Source organism: Psammomys obesus, unplaced genomic scaffold (genome assembly GCF_907164565.1).
Source record: "Psammomys obesus unplaced genomic scaffold, mPsaObe1.curated_primary_1811, whole genome shotgun sequence".
In the NCBI taxonomy this organism is placed as follows: Eukaryota; Metazoa; Chordata; class Mammalia; order Rodentia; family Muridae; genus Psammomys; species Psammomys obesus.
Genome location: NW_026596028.1, coordinates 502846 through 509176, shown reverse-complemented (window position 1 = coordinate 509176; position 6331 = coordinate 502846). Strand labels below are relative to the sequence as shown.

The 6331-nt window shown below is 59.8% G+C and overlaps 1 protein-coding gene across 1 annotated transcript in view; it reads left to right on the top strand.

Moving 5' to 3' along the window:
* Nucleotides 1–6331, top strand: part of Cadm4 (cell adhesion molecule 4) — a 17315-nt gene that overhangs the window by 430 nt on the left and 10554 nt on the right. The gene's annotated exons all lie outside the window — the stretch shown is intronic.

Genomic DNA, 6331 nt, shown 5'->3' with positions numbered 1-6331 from the left:
TGAGGGAGGAGGCTGGGCCTGGACCCCAGGTCTGAGGGAGGAGGCTGTCCTGGACCCCAGGTCTGAGGGAGGAGGCTGAGCCTGGACCCCTGGTCTGAGGGAGGAGGGCTGAGGCTGGACCCCTGGTCTGAGGGAGGAGGGCTGAGCCTTGACCCCTGGGTCTGAGGGAGGAGGCTGTCCTGAGCCCTGGTCTGAGGGAGGAGGCTGTCCTGACCCCTGGTCTGAGGGAGGAGGCTGTCCTGGACCCCTGGTCTGAGGGAGGAGGCTGTCCTGGACCCCTGGTCTGAGGGAGGAGGCTGGGCCTGGACCCCAGGTCTGAGGGAGGAGGCTGGGCCTGGACTCCTGGATCTGAGGGAGGAGGCTGGGCCTGGACCCCTGGGTCTGAGGGAGGAGGCTCGGCCTGGACCCCTGGGTCTGGGGGAGGAGGGCTGAGACTTGACCCCTGGGTCTGGCGGAGGAGGCTGTCCTGGACCCTGGATCTGAGGAAGGAGGCTGAGCCTGGACCCCTGGATCTGAGGGAGGAGGGCTGGGCCTGGATCCTATGTATCAGAGGGAGGATGGCAAGGCCTGAGCCCCTGTGTCTGAGGATGAGGGCTGGAATGGGGATTTATGGTCCTGAGAGAAGAGGGCTGGGGTCTAAATCTGAGATCTGAGGTGAGTGGGAGTCCTGAAAGAGGAAAGAGAAGCTCTGCCTCTTCGGTTGACAGAGAAAGGGAGGCTGAGCTGCCCCTGACGCCTGCAGATACAGGCGCCTTCACAGGGCTGCTCTGCTGGAAGAATTGATGCTTTGTGCAGGGTGCCGGACTCCGCCACTAATGGGGGGCTCGGGGGGGTGCAGGCAGGACCCAGGAATGTACCAGCTCCCCAGGGCAGGAAAAAGGAAAGAGGCATGGTACCAGGGACCCCTGGGGAATGGCTAAAGAGGGGGTGGCTATGACCTTCCCAGAATTGTGACCTTGAGATTCCCTTGGGTATTGGCTGACTCAGGACCCAGGAAGTACTCCCCCATTCTGCTTAGTCTCTGTGGGAACACCCACCAGCTGTGCTCTGTGGACCCCTGTCTCATGAGTCTGAGGGAAGAGGCTGGGCCTGGACTCTGTCTCATGAGTCTGAGGGAGGAGGCTGTCCTGGACCCCTGGTCTGAGGGAGGAGGCTGGGCCTGGACCCCTGGTCTGAGGGAGGAGGCTGGGCCAGGACCCCAGGTCTGAGGGAGGAGGCTGGGCCTGGACCCCTGGTCTGAGGGAGGAGGCTGGGCCTGAGACAGTTGTTGCCTGTGGTCGTGGGTCTGAGAGGGGAGGACTCCTGAGTCACGACAGCCCCTTCCCAGAACTCCCGCACTCTTTCTCGGAGCACAGTTCCCCATGACTTCTGGCTGTCAGCACCATTTCAAGGTCCTTGCCCCAGTCCCAGAAGCCTAGCCCCTCTCTCACCAGAAAGTCCCGCCCTCACCCCCCCAACCAGGAACAAAAGACGTGGGGCAATTAGTATTCTAGGCAGAGACACGCTCGCTTACTGACTCCTCAGTGGGGGGAGGGAATTAAACAAAAGCCCCCCCTCGCCCCGTCTGCACCCTGGAGCAGAGAGCAGCTGGGGAACGGGAAGGGTGGAGGTCGGGGTCCCCACTTTGTCACTGGCTGACCTCGGGTAACCCCCAAGCCTCACTCTCCATGCCTGTGAAATGGGGCGGGTTGGCCTCAGCTGTGAGGTCTGGCAGAGGTGGGCTGAGGGCTTCTGTCCGCTTGGATCTTCTGTTTTGTGTCAGACCTCAGGCTGGCTCAGTCAAGGGCGGCTTGAACTCTGGCTCCCTCTGCCTCCACCCCCAAATGCCAGAATTACAGGTGTGTGCCGGCTCCACCAACTAGGCCTTGTCCCAGCCCAAGAGTTTAGTTTTGAGATTTGGTTTTGTGAGATGGGGTTTCACCGTAGAAGCCCCGGCTAGCCTGGAACTCTCTCTGTCCACCAGGCTGGCCTCGAACTCACGGAGCAACTCTTGCCTCTGCCTCCACAGCCGGCAAGGTTTTCCCTTTCTTGCCCGTGCACACTGGTTTTCCCAGGGCCTGGCCTGTGACGACGCAGAGGGCACCAGGCTGGCCCCTGCGAAGCTGTCCCTGTGAGATGTCGTGGACTGGCTAACAAAGGCTAGCGCCCTTCCTCAAGGTCACACGGATGGTGAGGGCCGGGCTCCGCCTTGACAGAGATCCCAGGGCAGGGTGTGGCAGGGCACACTGGGGCCCCAGCTGCTAAGGACGAGGGAGGGGTTCAGGGCCACCCTGGACTGCAGCCTGGTCTGTGTGGTGAGACACACGTGTCCACGGCCACAGGAGCAGGCCACGGCCTTCCCATCGGAAGTCTCACCGAGCATCTCCTGCGAGCGCTAAGTGTTCTGTCCACTTCTTTTTAAACTCCCGTCTCTGTGCAGGTGCGGGTCCCGGGAGGAGGCGCGGCTGGCCGTCTTTACCGACTGAGCCCCTCCATGATCCGGTTCTGCTTCCGTTTGTTCGCCTGAGTCAGGGTCTCTGTTCCGTGGCCTTGAATCACGGTGTAGACCAGGCTAGCCTCCGACTCAGAGCTCGCTCTGCCTGCGCCTCTCAAGTGCTGGGTTTAAAGGCGTGTGCCACCTTGTCTGGTTCTGTGAGTGGGTGCGTGCGAGCGTGAGGGTGTGTGTGCTCGGGCACCTGCATATGTGTTGTGTGTGTGCATACATCTGTGTGCGTGTGTTTAATATTCTTTTTTTAAGCCTGTGTGTGTGTGTGTGTGTGTGTGTGTGTGTGTGTGTGTGTTAGGACGTCAGAGGCAGGTTCCCGGAGCTGCAGCTGCTGGAGGTTGTGAGCCTGGTGTCACCACTGTCCAGCCCATGTCCGGTAGCCCAGGCTGGCTTCTGACGAGACACTCAGGGGGGTGACCTTCACCCACTGATCCTCCTGCCTCCACGCCTGGGGGGTGACTGAGGCCCAGCACAGGTCCTGGCTGGGGGTGGGAGCCCAAGCTTGGTGCCTGCATGGAGCGCGTGTGCTTCCACAGAACACGGCAGCGTGTCGGGGAGTGTGCCGGAGGCAGAGAGAGTGAGGGAGAGGCCTCTGGGCGAGGTCAGGGGTCAGAGGCCAGAGGTCATGACCAGGAGGAGGAAAGCACACGTCAAGGCCCTGAGGCGGGAGCAAGCTCAGCGTGCCCGAGGGACAGGGAAGCCTGGAGGTCGGTGAGGGAGGGGCACGGCCAGGCTGCGGGCCAGGGCTGGGTGCTGCTGGCCCCAGCAGGGCTCTGAGGCCTTGCACCCGGCAGGGGCCCAGCCTAAGCTTCATCCCTGTTGGCACAGTGGTCCACCCCGGGCAGCCCGGCACCCGGGAGGCTACAAAGGTCACGTGTTCAAGGCGTGTGACGATGGGATAAGCTGTGTGCGCGAGTGTGCGTGCGGGCATACATCTGTGTGCGTGTGTTTAATATTCTTTTTTTAAGCCTCGCTCTCTGCCTTCATTTTCACATGCTTATTTGGGGCAGGGTCACTGTCACCCTTGCCAGCCGAGAGCTCACGGGGAGGCCTGGCTGGCCTGGAACTCCCAGAGATCCCGGCCTCTTCCTCTTGTGTGCTGGGGTTAGGGGCGTGCGCCACCACGCCCGACTCTTTGGGGTTTTTATTTCATAGGTGTGGTGTGTGGTCACGTGCATGTCTGTGTGCCACGTGTGTGCCTGGTGCCCGCAGAGGCCAGAAGCAGGCCCAGAATTTCCTGAGCGGGAGCTCACGGGTGTCGGGGAGCCGCCGTGCTGGGCATCAGGCCGGGTCCCTGGAGGAGCTGGCTGCCCTCGGTCCCGGGGGCCGCTCTCAGCCCCTCGCTTCTTAAGTCATGTGTATGTGTGGGGGGGGGCAGGTGCCATGACGGTGTGGCGGGCGGAGGACAAAGGGCAGCAGCCGTTTCTCCCTCCATCATGTGGGGTACAGGGACAAACATGGATGTCCATCTTAGGGCAAGCGCCTGTGCTCGCTTGTCCCCTCCCCTGGCACCGTTGCTCACTGAGCCACCCTGCCCGCCCTACCGCTTTTTTGGCAGAGGGTCTCTCCAAGTGCCCAGAGCACAGAGGACCCAGCACCTGCACGGCCGCTCACAACCGTCCGGAATTCCAGTTGCAGGGGTGTCTGGCGCCTACCCCTCACTCCTGAGGGCACCAGGCCTATGTGCAGGCAAAAAGCTTACACACGTAAAGATCAATCATAGGTTTAAAAAGAGGAGCCAGGTGGTGGCACGCGCCTGTGATCCCAGCACTCGGGAGGCTGAGCAGATGGATCTCTGTGAGTTCAAGGCCAGCCTGGTCTACAGGGAGAGTCTAGGACAGCCAGGGCTACACAGAGAAACCCCATCTCCAAAAATCAAAAAAGAAGAGGAGGAGGAGGAGAAAAGAGAAAGAAAGAAATGGAATGAAAAGGAAAAAATATCCATAAACTCTGGGTGTGGTGGCGCGCCTGTGTTCTTAGCATGTGCAAGGCAGAGTCAAGACGGTCACGTGCTACAGCTCAGCCTGGATGGGAGGGGCAGGCTTGGGGGAGCCACAGATAGGCTCTGGAGAGATTGGATTGGAGGCCATGCCGGGAAGGGTTCTGGGGGGCAGAGGGAATCATGGTATGTTTTAACAGTAAGATATGCAGATACTGACGAAGGGCTGAGTGTCAGGGCTGAGGAGGGGAAGGGCTTGTGGTCCTTTGGCCTGAGCACCATTTGAGGCAAGGATTGAAGGAGTGAGTTTGTCACTCCAGGAGACGCTAGCTGAAATGTCAGAGGAGCCTTAGACATCCCGACACTAAAGAAGTCATTACCAACAAAGACTCAGACGCTTTCAGCTCTTGTTCTGTTACTGCGTCTGGTCGCTGGGACCCAGAACGGCTGCCAGAAGTCCACGTCTCCCATCCTGTTTCCAGGGTGCATGAGGGTGTCCCGCAGAACAAAGGGGTCTGTCTCCTTTACTAGGAACTACTTTGTAAGTTACTATGCGATAGTTTTGCTTAGGTCCAATTAGAGTAAACTTTATCACATGGCCTTGCCTAGCTGCAAGGGAGTCAGACATGCCTTTCGGGACTGGGTACCACAATGAGGATTCTCTGAGGATAGGTGGAGAGACCATTAGGAAGCAGGCAGCTTCCATCCCTCCGCCCACCTACGCTCTTGGCAGGGAGAGCGTCGCACTGATCTGTGGCTGGTTCAAGGGGTTGCACTTCATCTGGCTTCTCGGCACCAGCCTCAGAAACCTCCCTGTCAACCGGCCCCCAGGACGGGAGGAAGAGGCGAGGAAGACCGCCGAGCCTGTTTTGTTTCTTCGAGGCTCTTGATCCAGCTCCGAGTGTGGGTACTACAGGCGTGCTATCACGCCCAGCCACGGAGGTGCCACTGTCCAGGAGAAACCAAACTGTGCACTCGGGGTTCCGGGAGATAGCTCGCCTCAAAGGCAGAGTCGGCTGAGTGCTGCAGCTCTTCTCCGGATTCTGTGCACACACTCAAGCCCTGGTACTTACACAAGTGTGCACACCACACACACACAGTATGAGTTCGGAAGCTGGAGAGATGGCTTGGTGGTGGAGCTGTTCTTTCAGAGGACCCAGGTTTCACACTCAGCCCCCACGTACGGCTCCTGTTTCAGGGTTCAGATGCGCTCTTCCAGTCTCTGTGGCCCCAGACACACAGATGTTGTGCACGCACATGCAGGCCAGTGGCCCGAGGTGGGCAGGGCCGGAAGGCATGGGGCCTGGCTTCTGGGGTTCTCACAGTGGCCGGTCCCTGCCCACACACCGGGGAGCACGCGAGGCTCTGGGTCTGCTGCTGGTACCGATCCCGATAAGGGGAATTGGGAGAATGCGGGCTGAAGCAGAGCCCTGTGCTGGGCAGTAGTGGCATGTGCCTTTCATTTGAGTTCTCAGGAGGCGGATCTCTGTGAGTTCGAGACCAGCTTGGTCTACAGAGCAAGGTCCAGGACAGCCAGGGCCACACAGAGAAACCCTGTCTAGAAAAACCAGGAAGGAAGGAAGGAAGGAAGGAAGGAAGGAAGGAAGGAAGGAAGGCAGGAAGGAAGGAAGGAAGGAAGGACATGGCAATGCCGTGACCTCAGGACCTCCAACAGCACGTGACTGTTGAGTGCCAGCTATGGTGGAGTTGAAGGTCCTGGGGGCATTGCTGCTGGTTAGGCTGGGTTTTCAGTTTTCCTTCTTTGACAACGGAAATGGAGCCATGACCTTGCCCAGGTCAAGCAAACACGGAGCCAAACCCCAGCCCCTCACTGGGGGATTCTAGGCAGGGGCTCTACCCCTGAGCCACACCCCAGCCCCTCACTGGGGGATTCTAGGCAGGGGCTC